This window comes from Protopterus annectens, chromosome 2.part2 (assembly GCF_019279795.1).
Source record: "Protopterus annectens isolate FY-2018-M chromosome 2.part2, PAN1.0, whole genome shotgun sequence".
NCBI classification, from domain to species: domain Eukaryota; kingdom Metazoa; phylum Chordata; order Ceratodontiformes; family Protopteridae; genus Protopterus; species Protopterus annectens.
The window spans coordinates 768,599,282-768,620,629 of record NC_056730.1 but is presented as its reverse complement, the minus strand read 5'-3'; positions in this window follow the sequence as shown (position 1 = coordinate 768,620,629).

Genomic DNA, 21,348 nt, shown 5'->3' with positions numbered 1-21,348 from the left:
ACCAAGACACTATCCTCCAAAAAAATGAAGCCAATCTGGTGATCCCCTGCCATAAACAAACTCTACAACAGAAGGAAGAAACTGTTGCAAAAGAGAGTAAAATCCCATGAGTGGAGGAGCTCTCTGGTCAGCCTCAGTAAGAAGCTGATATCCCTTATAAGATCCTCCAAAGCTAGCTATGAAAACAAAATCACCACTGATTCTAGGGACAACTACAAAGCATTCTATAGCTATGTTAAGAAGCTCAATGGCAACACCCAGATCTGCTCTTAGTTACAGCACAACGGCACAAAAATTACAGAACCAACTGATATTGCCAACATCCTGGCAGATAGGTCACAGTGCTAACTTTACCCCCCTCTCACCCCCTAAAGGGCCCATATCTATACAGGAAGAATGCAGAGTCCCTGTAATCACAACTACGCAGGTAAAAGCTACACACTCTAAAGCCAGAGAAACAACATTCATGGGACTGGACAATATCCCAGGCTGCATTTTATACCATCTTCAGAACAAACTGGCTCCCCAACTAAGCACCATGTTCAATCACAGCCTCACTTCAGGCTTTGTGCCCACTGAATGGTGCACAGCAACAGTTATCCCACTCCACAAAGGGGGAGCAACCACTAATCCTGGGAACTATTGCCCTATTAGCCTGGCAAGTCTGGTATGTAAGGCCATGGAATGTATCATCATGGAACTCGTAAACAAAGACAATGGTAACCTCCAAACTCTGGACCCCACCCAGTTTGGGTTTGTGAAAGGCAGATCATACCTTCTGAACCTGGTCGACTTCTTTGAGGCAGTCACCAAATCCGTAGATGAGGGTAAGGTGGTTCACAGAGCCTATTTTGACCTCGCCAAGGCTTTCGACACCATCCCCCATTCTGGAATTATAGCTAAACTCACTAAACTAGATATCAACTGGCTCACTGAAAGAACCCACACTATAAAAGTTGCAGACTCCAAATCTGACTTCAAACCAGTGACAAGTGGAGTACCACAGGATTCAGTCCTCGGACCTCTCCTGTTTGGTATCTACTTCTCTGAAGTACAGGCTAACACAGAAGGCCTTTGGCTAATGAAGTTCACAGATGACTGCAAACTAGGAGCCATAGTTGAGTCCCCAAATGATGTGGATATCAGGGCTCACTGAGACAGATTCCTGGTGTCAGAGCCATGGCCTCAAGCTCAATGCCAAAAAGTGCATTGTCATCTCCTTTGGTAAAAACTCTGTACCCATGAACTACCACATAGGCAGCAGTCCATTTAATGCCTAATGTGTGATAAGAGACCTTGGGACCCGGGTAGACAGTGGTCTCTCCTTTGATAATCACATTGCCACAGTAGTCAGGAAATCCTTCAACGTGGCACACCTTATCACAAAAGGGTGCTCATCCAGGAAAAAGGAGGTGATTGTTCCCCTCTACTCAACACTCATTAGACCCATTATAGAGTACAATGCCCCTTTTGGAATGTACCTCACAAGACATCTGCAGCAGCTAGAAAAGCCACAGACGTACCTCACAAAGAGGATTACTGGCCTCAGACAGATGCCCTACACTGACTGTCTCAAAATACTCTAGCTTTACTCCGTAGCATATTGCCTACTCTGAGGTGATCTCTGCCTAACATATAAAGCTATGTCAATCCCTGAGCTGTTGGACATGCTACACCTAAAGAAATCCCAATCCTCTGAGCTACATGCTCTAGGGACCTAAACCTTGTCACCACAATAAACAGGACATGCTAGAGGGATAGATTCCTGTCCCAGAGACTTCCCATTTTCTGGAACAAGCTACCCATCTATGTCAAGCAAAGTTCCTCATTAGCACTCTTCAAGAAAAATCTTGATGAATGGATGGGAAATAGGAAATACACACCAGGGATCACTTCAGTGGCTCTGCTCAACAGGGGCATAGGAAAATAACTATTTTGGGTGGCGTAAGCCAGGGAACCTTGTTGGCTAGGCTTACATAGGCCCTTGGGCCGATAGCCTAGTACCTTCCTATGAAGCTATGTAATTTTATAGACCTACACTGATTTTGCTCATAATTTTGCTCTGTCCTTCATAAGAAGTTTGATTTGCTAGTAAATCATTTCGGATTCCTGTAAGTTGATAATTCCAGGCATCAGAGTTTTATTCTCCTTGTTGTCCAAAACAATGCATGTTGATGCAAAAGTTGTTCTTTTATTAACTTTTTAAGTGAATTAGAGTAATATTTAAAACATGCTCCTGATTTTGAGCCTTTATTTTGATATTACTGTTGGCACTGTGCATACTTTGTCAGCAAAAAAGCCAAGAGATACAGTATCTGGTGTTTTGCCAGTATTTATAAAATTCCCCGAAAGAGAAAACCATCTCTGAAGATCAGAAGTATCAGCTCTTCTTATAATCTAAGCTATGCACCAAGATCAGACACTCTGAGCTGCTAATCTCCCCAGTGCTTATCTTGCTCATGTTCATTGTCAGCTTTATCATAACAGGGTCATATCACAGCCTTGTTCAGGTTGAAGAGCATAATGGGAATCAGTAATTTTTTCTCTTCATTTTCCTCAGCCAGCAGCAGCAGCTTTTGTGGGGCCCCTACACAGTTAAAGATGATTAAGGGGCCCCTGCAGCCATGGATATTGCAGGTACCTAAAGCTGACTATGTTGTAGTTTTAGTGGAGAGGATGTCCACCAGCAGAGTTTAAGTAAGTCAGAGGCATCATGTCATTGGTAAAAAATGTAATGGAATTATGAAGCTAGTTACTTGATAAAACACTGTTACTATACCTACAGATGTCTTTGAATTTTAAAAGAGATATAAATAAGAGTCATTACCCACCTGGTTTATTAAATGCACAAGATTACTGCACTAGCTTTTGTTGGTTTGACAAATATGTTATAAAATATCATAATAAGATATCTTGTTGTGGTTGGGGGCCCCCGAGAAACAGGGGGCCCCCAGCGACTGCAGGGTTAACTGGTGCCTAAAGCCGGCTATGGGAAGGACAGAAAGCATAATGAAGTGAGAGAGTATTAAAGGAGGAAGAAGGTAAGAGGTTGGACATAGCCACAGCAGCTGTTGAAAGGAAAACTCTTAGGGTATTCCTGGTCATACATTTGGTGGAGTACCTAGCTTTAATGGTTTAGTTCTGCAACAGGGATTTCTGTAATAAGAAAGAAGAAGTTATACTGATGCAGCAAGGCAAGGAAGAGCTGAAGAAGGAACTGAGAGAGGAAACATATTTGCAGCTTCTCAACAGCCACAAAGCATGCTATTTCTGTGTGGAAGAAAACTCATTTATTACAAGACTGTAACAAACAAATATGTGGCCAATGCAGCGAGAGGAGACATCTAGCAGAAATCTGTAAGACTTTCTGCAGGAAATGTAAAGAACTTGGACACTACTTGCTTGACTGTCCCGTATTAGAAAAGGAAAGAGCAGATGAAGAAGGAAGCTCAGAAGAAAGGCAAATAGTAGAGACTATTACTGCAGAGTATGTTGAAAGAGAAGGGATACTGAAGAAAGTTTAAACAATGAAGAGGTAGCGAGAGAAGAAATAGTTAAAAATGCGGTTATTAATATACAGTAAGAGAACAGATGTGTAATTTTAGAAAGTGAATACATAAGAAAAACAAGAACAAGATTGTGAAAAGTCAGTAGGTGGGAGACTTGGGAGAAGGAAATGATCTGGAAGTAAAACATAAAAATAAAAGGACGGCATAGGAATTTTAGTATTAAAATTTCTCCAAAGCCAACTTCACGTTTCTTAAGACAGAAGTGACAAACTTCACAACACCCATCCAGACTGACAATAGAGGTATGACTGCTGAATCCTACACAAATGCACTTTATAAGAACTTAAACAAGTGCATAGTTCATGCTATCCCTAACAGAACCAAGATGCTATCCCCCCAAATAAGAAAGCCAAATCTGGTGGTCCCCTGCCATTAACAAACTCTACAAAAGAATAAAGAAACTGTTGCAAAAAGGAGTAAAATCCCATGACTGGAAGAACTCCCTGGCCAGTCTCAGTAAGAAGCTGAGATCCCTCATAAAATCCTCCAAAGCTAGTTATGAAAACAAAATCACCACTGATTCTAAAGACAACCACAAAGCATTCTATAGCTATGTCAAGAATCTCAATGACAACACTCAGATCTGCTCTGAGTTCTGATATTGTCAACATCCTGGCAGAAAGGTTAAGTGCTAACTTTACCACCCCACCCCCTAAAAGGCCCATCACTATACCAGAAGAATGCAAAGTTCCTGTAATCACAGCCGCACAGGTAAAATAAAACATACTCTTTAAAGCCAATAACACAACATCCATGGGATCTGACAACATCCCAGGCTGCATTCTACATGAACTACAAAATGAACTGGTGCCCCACCTAAGCACAATGTTCAATCATAGCCTCACCTCAGGGTTTGTGCTCACTGAATGGCAAACAGCGATGGTTATCCAACTCCATGAAGGGGGAGCCACCACTTACCCCAGGAACTACTGCCCCATTAGCCTAATGAACTTCATCTAAAATGCCATGGAACGTATCATCATGGAACATATAAACAAAGACATTGGTAATCTCCAAACTCTAGACCTTACCCAGTACGGGTTTGTAAAAGGCAGATCATGTCTCCTAAACCTGATTGACTTCTTTGAAGCAGTCACCAAAGTGGTAGACAAGGGTAAGGTAGTTCACACAGCCTATCTAGATCTTGCCAAGGCTTTTGATACCATCTCCCACTCTGGCATTATAGATAAACTCACTAAACTAACCTCAATAATAACTTCCTCATAGGACACCTTAACATCCAAAGCATAAATAAGAAAATACCCTTCATCCATGCCCTCTTAGATATCCACTCTTTTGACATTCTTTGCCTCTCTGAAACCTGGCTAAACCCAAGCAAAAGACTCAGAGATTATACCTCAAGGTTATAATATAGTAAGACATAACTTTTCAAAAATCAACTTAACATCTCTACTCAACCAGCATGCCCAAACCAAAATAGCAAAACAGAAGCCATCATTATTAAACTCCAACATTATTTGTTTGTATCTTCCCCAGGTAATAACATTCCAATATTAGAAAACTTTCTAAGCTGGGTTTCTAACCATAAGACAATCCTCCTCTCATATTAACCTACATGGTTTCTCCCAAACTATTACCTCAACTACAAAAAAATAATAAGATATTAAGAAAGAGAGTATATTAGACTGGATACTCACAAATAAAGACAAACAGTATAAAGTAGGTACTATGCCAGACGACATCAGCGACCACTGCCTAACCTACATTACTAGACAAAAATCAGAATGTGTTAACCTCCCAAACACAAGGCTAATTTGTTCTATCAAGCATTTTAACATAGACCTTTTTCAAGCTGAACTGAGAGCATGCAATTGGAATTGCTTAAAATCACTTCCCCTGGAGGAGGCAGTATTATTCTTTAATACTACCTTCTTATCCATACTTGAGCGTTCTATTAGAGACCAAACAGCCCCATGGCTGAAACCAACAACTAAAAACTAATTCATACTAGAAACAAAGCATGGACAAAATGCTATAGACAAAACCCTGATTTAGTTCATTTAAAAATCAATAATCTCTGACAAGAAAACTTCTACTGTGAACTTCAGGAAACTCCTTATTAACAAACAGTTCTGGTCATCAGTAAATAGATCTAAATGCTGACCCAGAAACCCCTCTCCAGACTGTTAATGCATTCAACTCTTTTCTCTGAAACTATTCAATCCCTAGCCAAACAAATGAACACCAACAACTCTTATATTCCAACTAATCTCTAAAACCTATATCTACTTCTGACAAGCTCCCTCTTTTCCCTTCAGAAAGCTGCCAAAGAAATTGCATATCCTATATCCTTACTTATAAACAGAACTATCCAAGAAGGAACCATCCCTGATATCTGGTATGTTTCCTATATTATCCCAGTACATAAAAGTGGTAATTCCAACTTTAGACCAATTGCCCTTCTCTCACCCCTAGCAAAAATCATGGAAAAATGTATTCATCAGCAACTTGTGCACCCTCTCTCTTCACAGCATAATAGCAAACTGTCAGCATGGTTTTAGACCTCACCACAGTACCACCACTGCCCTTCTTTCCTTTGTAGATGCTATCAAAATCGAAACAACAATACTCTCTCTTCCTTTTCATTGATCTCTAAAGCTTTTGACATGGTCAACCACTCTTAATTAACATTCTTGAATCTCTCTTGTGATAAACTAGCCACTAATTGGTTTAGATCTTATCTTAACAACAGACAACAAGCAGTAATATGGGAAAACCATATCTCATCACTCTTGCCCATTTCCATCGGAGTTCCCCAGGGCTCCATTCTTGGTCCACTTCTGTTCTCCCTCTTTATTAACGATCTTCAGACTGCAATCCCACAAGCAACTCTACTGAACTGAGCTCATTGACCCAAAATACCTTTAACACAGTAGAAACTTGGTTTTCTAGACGGTTTCTCCTACTAAATGCCAAAACTCCTCCTCTTCTCCCCACCACTCGGTCCTTTAAACTTTACCATTTCCTCAAATAATGGCAATATCATCTCACCTGATCCAACTACAAAACTTTTAGGAATAACCATTGACAATAATCTCTCCTTCGATCACATTAACAACAACATCAAGATTGTTAACAGAAAATTGATCCTATATCGTATCAAACCCAACTAGAACCAAATTGCACAATCTCATCTCTTATCTACTCTCCTATATGCTTCCCCATTTATACAAACCTTAAGAAAATCAATCTTAACAAACTTGCAACTTGCTATAACAACATAGTCCCGCCACTAGTAAGACCCACCATTGTATAAACCTAAAACAACTAGGCTGGCTTGAATTTCAAAACTACCTTATAATTCCTGACAACACCCCAATACTCTCTCAACTTCTAATCCCTTACAACAATCTTAACTCACTCTAGTAAACTCATGACAAAATCTATAAAGGCAAACAACACAGCAGGTGGTTCTCTATTCACTAACAAAATAGGTAGAAGTTGGAATCTCTTACCTAGTGACATAACTCTGACTACATCCCTGCCACTATCCAAACAGAAAATTAAACTGTACTTCCAAAATCATTGGCTTTGTTCCTGGTACACCCAGATTTAAGTATGTACATTTATGTACAATTGTTGACATTTAATGAACTGCATATTGTAAACATAAATCCCTATGTCACAAGATGGGTTGCCAACTAGCTCACTGACAGAACCCACACTGTGAAAGTAGCAGACTCCAAATCCGACCTCAGACCAGTGGCAAGTGGAGTACCACAGTTTTCAGTCCTGGGTCCTCTCCTGTTTGGTATGTACTTTTCTGAAGTACAGGCTAACACAGAAGGTCTTTGGCTAATGAAGTTCACAGATGACTGTAAACTAGGAGCCATAACCGAAACTCCTAATGATGTGGACATCCTACAAAAGGGCCTCACTGAGACAAATGCCTGGTGTCAAACCATGGCCTCAAGCTCAATGCCAAAAAGTGCATTGTCATCCCCTTTGATAAAAACTGTGTACCCATGAGCTTCCACATAGGTGGTAGTCTACTTAAAACTGAAAGTGTGATAAGAGACCTTGGGACCCAGGTGGACAGTAGTCTCTCCTTTGATAATCACATCACCACAGTAGTCAGGAAATCCTTCTATGTGGCACACTTCATCACAAAAGGTTTCTCATCCAGGGAAAAAAAGAGATCATTGTTCCCCCTCTACTTGTCACTCATTAGACCCATTATAGTGTACAACACCCCTTTTGGTATGTACCTCACAGGACATCTACAACAACTGGAAAGGCCGCAGAAATACCTCACAAATAGGATTACTGGCCTCAAACAGATGCCCTATGCAGACCATCTAAAAAAACTCTGGCTTTACTCCGTTGCATATTGCCTGCTCAGTGGCGATCTGTGCCTAACATGCAAAGCTATGTCAAACCCAGAGCTGTTGGACATGCTCCACTTAAAGAAATCCCAATTCCTCTGAGCTACATGCTCTAGGGACCTAAACCTTATCATCACAATAAACAGAACATGCTGGAGGGATAGATTCCTGTTCCAGAGACTTCCCATACTCTGGAACAAACTACCTATCTATATCAACAAAGCTCCTCATTAGCACTCTTCAAGAAAACCCTTGATTGGATGGGAAATAGGAAATTCACCCCAGGAATCTCCTCTGTGGCTCTGCTCGACAGGGGCACAGGAAAATAATTTTCTTGGGTGGCAAATGCCAGGGTACCTTTTTGGCTAGGCTTGTATAGGCCCTAGGGCCGATAGCCTAGTACCTACCTATGAACCTGTGAAATGTAAATTGCATTAGCAATGACATAAGAGGTTTGGTGGTGATGTTATATTGTTAAAAATAAAAATGAATATTTTTTGCTTGCTAGATACCAAATCCAACGAAAAAGAAAAAAAGCAAAAGAATACAGGCAGTGACTGTGTGTGTGTGTGTGTGTGTGTGTGTGTGTGTGTGTGTGTGTGTGTGTGTTTGTCTGCATGTGTGTGTGTGTGTGCGTGTGTGTGTGTGTGTGTGTGTGTGTGTGTAGGGGTGCAAACCATTTAATCGGTAGGAAATGAGACATGGTCTGAAATAATAATTCTTATAAAAATGAAGAAATAAGAATTTTAGATGTAACAATATTAATACTGGGAAGTGTAGTGATATCTGATATGAGAATGCTTAAAAATGTATAAGATTAATAGTGATTTGTACGTATACTAACATGATGGAGAGAAAATAGCTGTTTGATGACATTAAAATTTTGTTTTAATAAATATGCTAGTAGTGACGGTAGAAGATTTTAACTGTAACCAGAGGAAAGAAAGAGGAAAGTAAATGGGTTATTAAAATGTTTAATGAAATGTGGAGATTTTAAAGTAGAAAAGACTAGAGAAGGGACACACAATAGGGTGAATTTTAAGACTGAAATTGATTGTATGGTGTACTTTAAAGACATGAAAGAAATAACAGGGGGAGTACAAATGACAGAGGTTTCAGATTATACAGCTATATGGGCTATGATGGGGAAGTCAGTGAAATAATAAAGGAGGGAAAAGGGATGAAGAGATTAACTGCAAAGTTAAAAAAGGAGAAAGGAATGTTGAGAGAACAAAATATTTCAGAAAGATCATATGAAACCATGTTATAAAATACAAAAATTAAATATAGTGATGGGTAATATATAAGCAGCAGCAGTATATATATATATATATATATATATATATATATATATATATATATATATATTCATATATATATATATGTGTGTGTGTGTGTGTGTGTGTGTATGTGTGTGTGTGTGTGTGTGTGTACATACATATATTTATATGTACACACGAGCGCGTGCACACACACACACACACACACACACACACACACACACACACACACACACACACACACACACACAAGTGGAAAGAAAAATAAAGAAATATGTATGGAATCATGAGAAATAGATAAAATACACACATGACAAAATAAGGGAACTACAAAAACAGATGTATGAAAAGAATAGTGAAAACATAAACATGATCAGCCACAATCCTCCTATGCTTGCCTGCACTTCTGAAAAGTAGATGCCAAACAAGAGGGGCCCAGGACTGAGCCCTGTGGGACACCGCTTGTGACGGCTTGAGTCTGAGATGGCACCAGCAACTCTAACCCTGTGGGTTCTATCCTTGAGCCAGTTTGCAACCCATCTTGTGACATATGGGTTTACATTTAAGCTGGTGAGCTTTTCTATGATACCCGAGTGGGGTATTGTGTCGAAAGCTTTGCAAGGTCAAGGTAGGCTGTGTGAACTGCCTTAACCTCATCAATGGCCTTGGTGACTGTTTCAAAAAAGTCGACCAAGTTCAAGAGGCATGATCTGCCCTTGACAAAGCTGAATTAAGTAGGATCCAATGTCTGTAGGTCCCCTATGTCTTTATTTATGAGTTCCATTATGATCCTCTCCATAGCTTTGCAGACCAGGCTTGTTAAGCTTATGGGGCGGTAATTACCAGGGTCCGTAGAAGCACCGCCTTTGTGGAGTGGGACCACAGTTGCCGTACGCCACTCTTTGGGTACATATCCTGTGGTAAGGCTAAGATTAAACAGCAGCCTTATGTGTGAGTTTAGTTCCTCATTGAGTTTGTGCAGCACACAGCCAGGGACACCATCCGGTCCCATTGATGCTGTGTTTTTAGCTTTAGAGAGAGCAGCTCTCACCTGGGCATTTGAGATGATTGGGAGGCTACACTCTGCTGGGATAGATATTTCTCATTTTGGGGGGGAGGGAGGGGAGAAATTTTCACTGAACCTGTCTGCCAGTATGTTTGCAATGTCTGTGGGTTCAGTGATTTTTGTATCATTTTGGACTAATTCTGAGCATATCTGGGAGTTTCCACCCATATTTCTAACATAGTTAAAGAAGGCCTTACGATTGTCTTTTGAGTCCTTGGCGATTTTTCTCTCAAAGTTGGCCTTGGATGATTTTATGAGTGATCGTAGTTTTTTTACTAGTATTGATCAGAGATGTCTTCCCTTTTAGGGATTTTGCTCTATCTTGTAGTAGCTTTCTCCTCTTGTTGTAAAGTTTGTTTATGGCTGGGGTCCACCAGATCGGGCGCTTGCCTTTGGTGGAAAGGGTCTTGATTTTATTTGGGATTGCTTGATCCATGCAATCCTGGAGGTGCTCGTAGAAAGCATTTTTAAGGGATTCAGCAGCGTGGGTTGTGGTTTCCAATGGCTCAGGGGCCTTGAAGGATACCACACCAGTCTTAAGAAGTGTGAAGTTGGCTTTTGAGAAGTTCTTTACTGTGGTCTTTTTTGTTGGGGGTGGGGGCGGGATGTATCTCCAGTGAGATTAATTTATGGTCTGATCTCACCAATGAGGGATATACTTCCGGTGTGGAGCATTTTGTCCCTATGTTTGTGATGATCAGGTCTAGTAGATTTTCACCTCTTGTGGGAATGGTGACAAGTTGTTCCATAGCATTTGAGTTTATGAACTCCAGGAACCTTTGGGCTAGGGTATTGGGGCTTGAGTAATGTTCCCAGTCTATGTTTGGGGAGTTGAAGTCACCCAATATGATGGTGTTTGGAGAGACATTTATACTCTCCAGTGTCTTCAGGAAGGCTGTGTGGGGTTCCTGAGTTTGAGAGGGTGGCCTGTAACATGCTACAAACTGTAGAGCAGTTTTGCCTATGGTTAATTGCATCTGAATGGTCTCTGATGCTTCATGAGTTGCCACCAGCCTGGAGGTGTGGGTATCCTTGATGAATATGGATACACCCCCTCCTTTTGTGGTACGGTCCGGGTTTTGGGGCTGGAACACATGATATGAGGTAAAACCTGATTATGCCGGGGTGCTCTCAGGAGCCTTGAACCAGGTTTCATTCACAGCACAGACATCGATGTTCTCCATACTGAGGAGGGCTTTGAGGGCGTGCATCTTGAGATTTAGACTTCTGGCATTGAGCAGCATTACCCTTAGTTTTTTTCCAATATTGTTTTCTAGGGCGGTGGGTTTAGAATTTGAGCCTTGTCTAAAAAAAGGCACTATGGGGGTGGCAAGAGCCTTTGCCAATATCCGGAAACCCAGGGGTGACAGGTGCAAGCCGTCCCTTGCAAAGCAGCGTGGCTTGTCAAGCATGTCATTCCAGGCAGACAGACATTGGATCCCCTTAGAATGACACCAGAAATTAAGCCAATTATTAAAACTGATCATTTTGTCTCTGTATTGTGGCATCATTCTTGGTGAAGGTAGGATACTGCTCAGGGTCAGGGTCATACCAGCCTGTGCTACATAATCTGAGAGGTCCTTTATGTCTCTTTTCATGTAGTCCAGGGAGGTACGTCTCAGGTCATTCACAACGGCATGGACAATGACTGAGTCATACTTGTACTTGCTGTGGAGTGACCTGAGTGCTTTTGTGTTATGTGGCGGATTCTAGCCCCCGACAGGCAGCTTATTGTGTCCCTCTCCTTGTTCAGTCTGGTGAGTGGGACATCAGTGTGTCTGACTATGGAGTCACCTATGACAAGTGTGTCTGGCATTGTGTTTGGCCTTAAGGGCTGTGACTGATTTGCACACTGACTTTGTGATCTGTGTGTTGCTTGTGTTATGTCATGAGGTGGCAGTTGTTTATGGTGTCTGCTTTGGAGGCCTCTGCTGTTTTGGTAGATTTTTGATCAGTGCCTCCGAGTATGTCTTTGTGTGTTTATGTGTTTGATTTGTAGTTGTGATAGTTCTATGTGAGACTGGGTTTATGGTGTGTGTGGTTACCTTCTCCTCCTGTCTGGTTTTGCCAGTCCTGAGTTGAGAGAGCTCAGCCTCCAGTTTGACTATATAGTTGCATCTCTCGTATGTATTTGTGTTTTGTGGGAGGAGGAGAGGGTTGTCTGTGTACATGAGGCAATTGTAACACTGCCTCAATATTCCCAGATTCACCAGCTGAGCAGGAGAGGATGGTAGCAACTGACCCTTTGACATGCTAGAAGAAATGAAAAAGTTTACTGTGTAACTGAGTCAGAAAGGACCTATAGGGAAGTGGGTACTCAAGGGGGTTTTAAGCTAGTGAAGTACTTTGTATAATATAGAAGTGCTTTACCTGACTAAAAAATGCTTTAGGAACAAGTGCTGAGCTTTACATATAGAGAATAGACTGTTTAGAATGCAAGTAGAGCAGTTCTAAGGGGAAAAATGAAGAGCAGACTTTACGGAGCCAGAAATAGTTTAACCTTGTTTAACCGGCGCTGCCCGATCGTGCTCTAGTGGCAACTCCACGCTAAATGCAGAAAAGGCAATAAGTCAGTAGTACAGGCTAGCACACTTTAGAGGGCAGCCAAACAATTAAATTAAACAGCAAACAAACACTTTTCGACTTGAATTAGACTAATTTCGACTAAAATGTACTTTTAAGTGCAGATAATAAAAAATGCAGTAAATAACTATGAAAACAGTTAAAGCTTGCCCTAGGTAAGCAGTAGAAGGTAAAACAAATATAAAAAACAGCAGGATACTTAATCAGGAAAGCTAGAAATGGTCCAAAATGACCAATTACTACAGCTTCTTGTGCTGAGGTCACTTCCCTCAAGGACAGGTAGGCTATTCAAGGCTCCCCACTCCCACTGGTGAGTTAAGAAACTTCCTTCTATCCAAGTAAGGCAATGGACAACACAGGAACTACAACACAGCCCAGGATACAGCAAGGCCTGTAAACTGGTCTAACTAGTTTAGGAGAGGCAGGAAAACAAGGAATATTTTTTATTTTTTTGTTTTTAAATAGAAACACACAGAAATGCAGAAAAGGCAATAAGTCAGTAGAACAGGCTAGCACACTTTAGTGGGCAGCCAAACAATTAAATTAAACAGCAAACAAACACTTTTCAACTTGAATTAGACTAATTTCGACTAAAATGTACTTTTAAGTGCAGATAATAAAAAATGCAGTAAATAACTATGAAAACTGTTAAAGCTTGCTCTAGGTAAGCAGTAGAAGGTAAAACAAATATAGAAAAACAGCAGGATACTTAATCAGGAAAGCAGTCGCTTTTTTTCAGTTCTCTGTAGCCAGGAAGACTCAACAGGTCCACGTGGAGTTGTGTCTGAGCAATATGGCTTCAAAAAAATGCCAGAGGCAGATTTTAACCAGGGAACTTCAAAAGAGCTAGAAATGGTCCAAAATGACCAATTACTACAGCTTCTTGTGCTGAGGTCACTTCCCTCAAGGACAGGTAGGCTATTCAAGGCTCCCCACTCCCACTGGTGAGCTAAGAAACTTCCTTCTACCCAAGTAAGGCAATGGACAACACAGGAACTACAACACAGCCCAGGATACAGCAAGGCCTGTAAACTGGTCTAACTAGTTTAGGAGAGGCAGGAAAACAAGGAATATTTTTTATTTTTTTGTTTTTAAATAGAAACACACAGAAATGCAGAAAAGGCAATAAGTCAGTAGAACAGGCTAGCACACTTTAGTGGGCAGCCAAACAATTAAATTAAACAGCAAACAAACACTTTTCGACTTGAATTAGACTAATTTCGACTAAAATGTACTTTTAAGTGCAGATAATAAAAAATGCAGTAAATAACTATGAAAACAGTTAAAGCTTGCTCTAGGTAAGCAGTAGAAGGTAAAACAAATATAAAAAACAGCAGGATACTTAATCAGGAAAGCAGTCACTTTTTTTTCAGTTCTCTGTAGCCAGGAAGACTCAACAGGACCACGTGGAGCTGTGTCTGAGCAATATGGCTTCAAAAAAATGCCAGAGGCAGAATTTAACCAGGAAACTTCAAAAGAGCTAGACATGGTCCAAAATGACCAATTACTACAGCTTCTTGTGCTGAGGTCACTTCCCTCAAGGACAGGTAGGCTATTCAAGGCTCCCCACTCCCACTGGTGAGCTAAGAAACTTCCTTCTATCCAAGTAAGGCAATGGACAACACAGGAACTACAACACAGCCCAAGATACAGCAAGGCCTGTAAACTGGTCTAACTAGTTTAGGAGAGGCAGGAAAACAAGGTATATTTTTTTGTTTTTTTTGTTCATAGTATGGTCTTTAGTGCAGAGTTTAACCTCTCTACAAGACCCTTAGTCTGGGGATGGTAGGGGTGGTCTTTAGGTGCTTCACCCACAGTGCTTCCACAGACAAGCCAGCAGGTCTAACATGACATTGGAACCTCTGTCAGTCAGTATGTCTTTTGGGAAACCTACCCTGCTAAAATTCTGTAACAAAGCTTTTGCCACCTTTTCTGCCTCAATGGAGGACAGAGCCACCGCCTCATGGTATCTGATAGCATAATCTAATACCATGAGGATATTTTTCTGTGGAACTTGGGGTACTCAGAGGCCCCACAATATCCATAGCTAACCTCTGAAATGGCTCATCAATTACAGGTAAAGGTATCAAAGGAACTTTCACCTTGTCTCCTGCCTTGCCTACCTTTTGGCACTGCTCACAGGTCCTGCAGTACCCTGTTACATTTCTGGAAATCCCAGGCCAATAAAAGTTCTGCATAATATGTCTCTTTGAACACTTTATGCCCATATGACCTGCAAAGGGAATGTCATGGGCTATGGCTAGAAGTGCCAAACGGTAATCTCTGGGTGCTACTAACTGCTGTATTCTCTCACCTTCTAGCCCTCCATCATAGGTCCACTTTCTGTATGGTAACCCTTTCTCCCAGTATACAGATTTCACTTTTCCTTGACAATCAGATGCCTCACTAGCTATCCCCCTCAGGCCTTGTAATGTAGGGTCTGAGAGCTGAGCCTGTCCCAACTCTCTCTTTGTAACCCTTCCCAGCTCCCCTTCCACAGGAAGGCTGGTATTCTCTGACAGTGGTGCCTCACTGTCAGCCTTGTTACTACTATGCACCTCTGCCCTTGCAGTCACTCTGTGCAAGGGAACATCAGTACTCACAAGCAGCTGTGGATCACCCTCAGTCTCACTGCTACAGGGTAGCTGCCTCCCTGAAGTGACCACCTCACCAGTCCTTTCTGCAAGTATATGCTTTGTCTGGGTTCCCCAGGCTACAAGACTCACATGCTTGTCTCCAAGCCAGACTGCATGTCACTGCATGCACACAAGGTACTACATTATCAAAATCATTCCCTGTCAGAACATCTGCAGGGATATCCTGAAACAAACCTACTTGCTTGTGTCCTTTTCCGCTCTCACAGTCAAACTGAACACTAGCCAAAGTTATCTAGTATGGGGTCCCTCCTAAACTCTGACTGGAGTAGATTGCCCAAGCAAGTAGTAGTCCTCTTTAACCATTGTAGGCTTTACAATAGTTAGGTCACAGGCCATGTCTCTCTTTGCAGTGGCCTGTTTCCCATCTACTAAGATAGGATATAACCTCTTGTGGTAGTTTGGTACCCTTGCTGTCTCCAGACAACTTACTGCTGGCATTCTGTCATTCTCACTTACTGGCTCTCCCAACTTTTGTTCTCCACCTTGCCTCTGTGGATATCTATATGCTACTTGGACCCACTGGTTGCATTTAAAACATGTAAGCCTTGGACATGGCCATGTACCTGAACTAGTGGCATCCCCTGCTACTGGCAGACTCTGTTGGGGAAGTTTAGGCTTCCGACCATGGGTTCCCTTAGACCCATGAGCAGCACTGGGTATCCCTTTCCTGTGCATTGATGCCCTGCTTGCTAGGTAAAGCTCTCCCTTTCCCCCAACTCATCTGCTGTGTTACACTCTCTATCTACTAACCAGATTCTCACATCCTCAGGCAAAGTGCTAAGGGTCTGTTCTCTCAACAAAAGATCTGCCAGCCCTTCAAAAGTGGTGACCTGACACCCACTTACCCATCTATGAAAATAAGTACTTAACTCAGCAATATATTCGCACACTTTCATCTGGCTTGTTCATAGGTTCATAGGTAGGTACTATTGGCTCAAGGACCTAAATAAGCCTAGCCAACAAGGTTCCCTGGCTTACAGCACCCAAGGAAGTTAATTTCCTGTGCTCCTATTGAGCAGAGCCACAGAAGTGATCCCCGGGGTATATTTCCTATTTCCCATCCACTCATCAATATTTTTCTTGATGAGTGCTAATGAGGAACTTTGCTTGACATAGATGGATAGCTTGTTGTAATGTATAGGAAGTCTCTAGAACAGGAATCTGTCCCTCCAGCATGTCCTGTTTATTGTGGTGACAAGATTTAGGTCCCTAGAGTATGCAGCTCGGAGGGATTGGGATTTCTTTATGTGTAGCATGTCCAACAGCTCTGGGTTTAATATAGCTTTATATGTTAGGCACAATACTTGTTTCTATAAGATTCAGGTGTTAACTTAAAACAATCTAATAAACAATTTTTAACAATATTATAATTTAAGCAATCAGTATCAGACGGTTTAGAAATAGCAATTACAGCTTTATCATGGAGTAAGGGGGTCAGGAGGTGTACCCAGAGCCCTTTTTCAACATTATACTGTTTACATACCCTTTCAACACTGAGCTGAGTGGAGGAGGGGCATTGACCGCAACTTTGATCTGTGATATATAACAATAAGTACCCTTTTTTGGCTTATTTTTACTAGTTATTGATTATTCTAGCCATTTATTTATATTACTTTTTATTGTCTGCTGCATACGTTTTACTGCATTTTATTGCTGTAAACTAGTCTGCATGATTGTACTGAAATTGTCTGCCTTACAGGGCCTGATAAATAAGGTTTTTACTATCACACTGTTTGTAAAGCTTTTTTCGCTAGTTTCCCTGTGTGAATGGTATTAACTGGAATTTTTCACCATTTGTAAATCATCTGTTTGTTTGTTCTGATTTCCCGCCAAGGACTGTATCATATAACTGATTTGTTTGCAGTTAAAAGCATTCTCTGGAGTCTTCTTGCTCCTTTATCTGTTTAAACTTTCATTTAGTGGCTCACTGCTGTTTTTCTGCTCTGATAAACATTTCTGTAGTGTTTTCTGCCTAAAATCATGTAGCTAGTAGCTGTAGTATAGACCCAGTTCAGATTTGCTGTCTCTGGGCCTATTTGTTTGTTTGCAGTGGTTGTTTGTTCTGAGCACATGCCCCAGGCCATCTTGAATTAGCAGAAGCCTTTATTTACCTTTGTGAGGGGATTTGTGTTGATTGCCTGCTGGCTGGTAGAGGTTGGCTGGTCTAGTACTTGGATTAAGCACATTGGTTCTTTTGAGCTTTTTTTAAAGTTTTTTCAGGTTGTATCTTCTGGTATTTAAGCCCTAACTTTGAGAGGATTTCTGTCTATACACACTGAGCTGAGCAGAGGAGGGGCATAGACCACAACTCTGATCTGTGATATATAACAATAAGTATTCTGTTTTTTTGCTCATTTTTACTAGTTATTGATTATTGTAGCCATTTATTTATAGCACTTTTTTATTGTCTGCTGCATGTTTTTTACTGTATTTTATTCCTGTAAACTAGCCTGTAAGGTTGTACTGAAATTATTTGCTTTACAGAGCCTGATAATTAAGGTTTTAACTGTCACACTGTTTGTAAAGCTTTTTTAGCTAGTTTCACTGTGTGAAAGGTATTAACTTGTAATTTTCTCCATTTTGTTAATCATCTGTTTGTTTGTTCTGATTTCATGGCAAGGAGTTCATCATATAACTAATTTGTTTGCAGTTAAAAGCATTCTCTAGAGTCTCCTTCAAGCATTATCTGTTTAACACTTTCATTTAGTGGTTCATTGCTGTTTTTTCTGCTGTGATAAACATTTCTGTAGTGTTTTCTGCCTAAAATAGTGTAGCTAGTAGCTGTAGTATTCCCCCACACTTCTTCCTTGCTGGTGTCTTGTCCTTACACTTGATGGCTTTGCAATTGCACGCCCCTACTGTAAATTTGATCTGTGATATTCTTCCCAGTCTAGTGTCATTAGCTCATTCTCCCTAATGCAGAGATAACATTTGAGAAGGCCAACCCACTTAGTTTCTTAACCTTGAATTATCTTATGTTTCACCTTTCTTCCTTTTCACTTAAAAAAAAAAAAACACTTTGCTAGAATCTCCTTGTGTTCTGACTGAGTGTACTTCTCAAACAATCTGGAAATATAGAGTTGCTAAGTATATTTTTTGGCACTTTTTAACTGTTCAGAGTTCTGCACTGTCTTAAGTTTTGCTTGACTGAATTACTTATATATTTGCTGCATTGTTTTCTGATACTCTAAGCACCTCCATTTTGATTTTTTTCCTAATTTACTGCATTCTGCACTTGTTTTTAGTATTTTTTTAATTCAATTGCATTTATTTAAACTGCATTTGCTTTATTATTGCTACACACTCAAGTGTGCTAACTTGCACTGCATTTGAATTGTTTTTACTGTTGTTTACCTGCTTTTTTGTAAAAAAAAAATGTTCAAAGCTTGTTTCCCACCTTTCCTATAACTAGTCTAGTCCAGTTAGAGATTTGCTGTATCCAGGACTGTTTGTAAGCTTCTGAGCCCCCCTCAAGCCTTTCTGTGTTGGAGGTTAGCCTTCAAGCTTATCAGTGGTTGTGGTAATCATTAGGTAACCTATTTACCACAAGAGGAGTGGTTTCTGGCCCATAAATTGTAGTTTATTGGCAATTTCAGCAGTTTTTCTATCCTTTTCAAGTTTCTGGTTTAAAAGCCTGCATTTGCATGGGTTTGCACTTGTTTAAGCTTTGTTCAGCAGCACCGAGCTAAGGTAAACTATTACTGGTGCCAGAAAGTCTGCTTTTCAGTTTTTCCCTTAGATCTTGCTAGTTCTTTCTCTCTTGCACTTTAAATAACCTAATTGCTTTATATTTCAACAGATTTTTGTAGCAAGTATTGTAGCACACCTAAGTGCCATCAGCACTAGTTGTTTTTCATGGAAATAACTCCAGTACTGAGTAGTTATGACCAAGCCTCCTAGCATGATTAAAGGGCAGTTCTCTGTGCTGTCTCCTATTAACCTGGTGCACTTGGGCACTCTGAGACTCTGTCTCATGTACACAGACAAACCTCTCTTCTTACCTCCCAACACTCACACTGGTGAGAGATGCACTTATATCACCAAGCTGGAAGCTATGCACTCTCCAGCCAAGTCCAGACTAGCTGGACAAGAGGAGAAGGTCAACATCTGCACCACATCACATGGAACACATAGCCCTCCAGAACACCTATTATCACAGCTCTCATATAAAAACAGAAACCACATACTCACCTTAGTCGAGGCTCTCAATAGAAATTTACCCAAACAGCAGAGACCTCCAAGACAGAAACACACTCAAGCACCACAACACAGCACAAACCACAGGACACACAGCTAACCTCCACAGTGTGCATATCAACCTAAGTCCCTAAGGCTAAACATCTTGCCCAATACACTAATCATAGGTGACTTAATAGTGAGGCACACAGATGTCCCACTCACTAGGTTGAATAAGGAGAAGGTAACAGTCAGCTCTCTATCAGGTGCCAGAATCTGACACATAACACACTCACTCAGGTCAATCTACTTACCTCCCTGTCATTGTCCATGTGGGTGTGAAAGACCTGAGATGCATCTCCCTGGAGGAGCACTTGGAATATGTGGCGCTGGCAGGTATGACCCTAGCCCTGAGCAACATCCTACCTTCACCCTGAATGATACCGCAGTTCAAACAAAAAATGATTGACTTCAACAATTTTCTGGTGTCATTCTAAGGGGATGCAGTATCTGTCTGTTGATTGACAGACCTGATGCTTTGCCAGAGACGGCCTGCATCTGTCATCCCTGGGTTTCTGGATACTGGCTAAGGCTCTTGTCATCCCTAGAGTACCTTTTTAGGCGGTGTTCCAAAGACCAAATTACAACTATAACAGCTATAAATAAATGCAATCTGAGGGTCATGCCACTCAATGCTGCAAGTCTAAATATCAAGATGCACGTCTTCAAAGCACTCCTAAAAATTGAGAACATTGACATTTGTGCTGTAACAGAGACCTGGTTTAAAGCAACAGAAAGCACCCCTGTGCTACCAGGCTATAACTAATTCCACATCTTTCAGCCCTGAAACAAAGACTGAAGCTCCAAAGAGAGTGGTGTCTCCATATTCATAAAGGATATACATACCTCCAGACTTGTAGAACAGCACAATGCATCTAGGATACTTCAGGTACAACTAACATTGGGTAAGACGGCGATCCAGGTTACAGCCTGCTATAGGTCCCCAACCAGGTCCCTTGACTCTCATGCCATGTTCCTAAGCACCCTGGAATCTATCAAGGTTCAACCCAACACTCTCATACTAGGAGACTTCAACTACCCCTCCATCAACTGGGAAAACTACTCAAGCACCAATACACTGGCCCAATGCTTCCTGGAATTCATCAATTCCAATGCCCTGGATCAGCTCATTCTGACCCCCACTAGAGGAAGCAACATTCTCTACCTGGTTTTTACTCACATGGGTGACCGTTGCTCTGCACCAATAGTCAATACCTGCCTTGTCAGATCTGACCATAAACTAATCACCATAGAAATCCACATCTCACCCACACCCCTGCAAAGGCAACCACCTTGAAAAACTTCTCCAAAGCTGACTTTGGACAAGAAAAACAGAGGTGGCTAACTTCACAGCACCCATGCCAATGGAAAATAGCTGCATGACTGCAGAATCATACACCAATGCACTGTAACAACATGTACATAAATGCATGGAACTAGCCATACCCAACAGAACCAAGACACTCTCCTCCAAAAAAAGGAAGCCAATCTGGTGCTCTCCAGCCAATAATAAACTCTACAACAGAAAGAAGAAACTGTTGCAGAAAAAGGTGAAAGTCCCAAGACTGGGAAAACTTCCTTATTAGCCTCAACAAAAACGCTGAGATCCCT